Source organism: Silene latifolia, chromosome 11, assembly GCF_048544455.1.
Source record: "Silene latifolia isolate original U9 population chromosome 11, ASM4854445v1, whole genome shotgun sequence".
Lineage (NCBI taxonomy): Eukaryota > Viridiplantae > Streptophyta > Magnoliopsida > Caryophyllales > Caryophyllaceae > Silene > Silene latifolia.
Window position 1 is genome coordinate 154,591,444 of NC_133536.1, and position 2,575 is coordinate 154,594,018.

The 2,575-nt window shown below is 40.7% G+C and overlaps 1 non-coding gene across 1 annotated transcript; it reads left to right on the forward strand.

Annotated features, from left to right (window-relative positions):
* The first annotated feature begins 242 nt into the window (after window positions 1-242).
* Window positions 243-348, forward strand: LOC141616132 (small nucleolar RNA R71). Its single transcript, XR_012530502.1, has one exon. It is a non-coding gene; the product is annotated as a small nucleolar RNA R71 (small nucleolar RNA).
* Window positions 349-2,575: the final 2,227 nt, after the last annotated feature.

A 2,575-nucleotide genomic window follows, 5' to 3' on the forward strand; every position in this document is an offset into this window, starting at 1 on the left:
CAAACCTAGCATTCATGGCTTCCAGCTGAGCCACAACTTGCTTATCGACTGCATGAACTGTTCTAATACCATCCCTCGGGTTTCCATACTCAGCACAGTGGTTCGCCATCTCTTCAATAAGGGCCCATCCCTTATCATCGTCAGTGTTCTCTTAGAATCTTCCGTTAGATGATGCATCAAGTATGGCTCTGTGATCATCATACAACCCATTGTAGAACTGGTTGGACAGAAACCACAGATCAAAACCATGGCGAGGAAGAGACCTCACCAACTTCTTAAAACGGGACCACGCTTCATAGAAAGTCTCATCAGGTGCCTGCTTGAAACTTGTGATCTTTGCTCTCAGCTGATTGGTGCGCTGCGTAGGGAAATATCTTTTATAAAAAGCAAGAGCAAGGGTCTCTCAGTCAGTGACCCCCGCGGCCGTACGGTCCAAGTCAGTCAGCCACTCCCTAGCTGAGTCAATCAAAGAAAAAGGGAGCAACACCTCCTTAATCTTGTCTTGAGTTACCCCCTTTGTGGCGGGGATAGTAGAACAGTAGTCCGTAAAGACCTCCATATGCTTCCTCGGGTCTTCACCTGCCACACATCTAAAGAGATTTCTCTCCACCAGATTGATATAGGATGGACGGATGTTAAAAGTATTCCCATCCTCAGTCTGGAGATTGAAACCCTTCGGAATAGATGATGCTTTAGGCCCCGAATGACTAGCAATGTTCGGCATCTTTACTGGTTGATTTACAGAACTGAGATTGTCTTCTACTAAAGATTGATCTTCTGTAAATAGGAAATGCTGAAGTTAAGGTTCGAAAGTACTCAAGTCTTCCTTTCGTGATTCTCTTTGCAGACGCAGTCTATGCCTGGACAATCGCTCTGGTTCAGAATCAGCTGAAACTAACTCCAACTTGCTTGACCTAGGCATACACAACACTGAATGAAAATGAATAAGAACTGTCTCAAGGAATAAAAATTCCCTGAGACGGATAAAATAAACGAAACAAAGACAGATAGGGCAATTGCCTCCCTAAGAACGGCGCCAAAAATTTGACAGGTCATCGTATACCTATCAAAAATAACTAACTAAACTAACTATATAGCTAGGGAAGTCAGGTCGATCTCCTCAGGGAGGCAAGATATCTGTAAAGAGTCCGTCTATTTGGTCACAAAAATGGGGGGTGTTTACAATTGGTTTCTAAACTAATGATGTATAAGGAAGAGAAGCAAGGTAAGAGCAGTAAAGGCAGAAAAAGATGATAAACTATCAATAAAGAGGGGACATGTCAGGATTTCGGTTCACTACGGTAGTCCAGTGACTCAACTGTAAACAACTTAGATAAAATTAATGTGAGACGGATATGGAAAGGTCCTTCCGGTCCATTTTCTATCCTAAATTACCACTAACTTAACTTCCGTCCTCGTCAGGGCAGTCTACTGTTCATAGCAGGTCTATTTAGTCCAATCTTCCGATCCAGGATTAAATTTAACCAGATTAAAAGGGTGACTCAGAAGCGTGCACTCAACTAAGTCGGTAAATACAGTTATATTGCCATGGGGACAGAATCTCACAAATAACTCATCTAACCTATTCACTACATCATCACATTTCTACCGCAGATCCCCTAATCCCAACATGAAACAGATTTAGCTCCTCATATCGCTAATGTTGTCAATAATACCAATATTGAAATAACTAATATAAAGCATAATGAAACAACAATGAAATTGCATAAAAGTAATTAGGGCAGAAAATTAAAGGAATTAAACAAGTAATTAAGACGAATAAAAGAAAGATTAATATTAAAAAGGGAGAAAGAGATTACAATCGCAAGAATCCGGTGTAAGAACAAACAAATCCGAGCAAAATAACCCCGAAATCAAAGTTACAGTAAAAGATGAAAATGATAGATGAAAAACTGAAATAATAGTCGATGATAGATAATAAGATCCATGCCAATGACCTAGTTTTTTTGGTAAAAAGGTGAACTTATATTAATAAGGTTAACCAAAATACATCGTTTAAGCCCAACAAGCTAACAAAGCCCTTACAGACATTACAACTTTTCATTTCTACTTTTCATAAGGATACGAAATTACAGCAGTAGAAAATATAAAAGAGTCCATATTGTCACAGCTTAATGCCATGAACAATATGAGCAAGCACAGACTCAGGCCGAGGAAGGTAGCCCTCAAGCCTACAACGGTTTCTGCACCACCAAATGGCATGAATGAGAGCCAGGAGATGTGCAGCCACTGATATCTTCAGAACTTGGGAACAAAAATTCTTTCTGAGCCACCACGCAGTCCAGTCCACACTAGGTAGATGGCAACCTAGTTTCTGGGACAGTAACTGCAGGCATTTCTGACTGAAAATGCAGGCAAAAAAGAGGTGAGTATGTGATTCAGGAGCAGAGTCACATAGAATGCAGATATCATCCATAAGAATCCCCATCCTCTTCAGCCTATCTCTTGTAAGCAATCTTCCATGCATCACTAGCCATCCTATGAAGCTATGCTTAGGGAGAGCATCTTTAATCCAAACAAACTTGGTCCAATTGACCTTAACCATGGGAGGGCT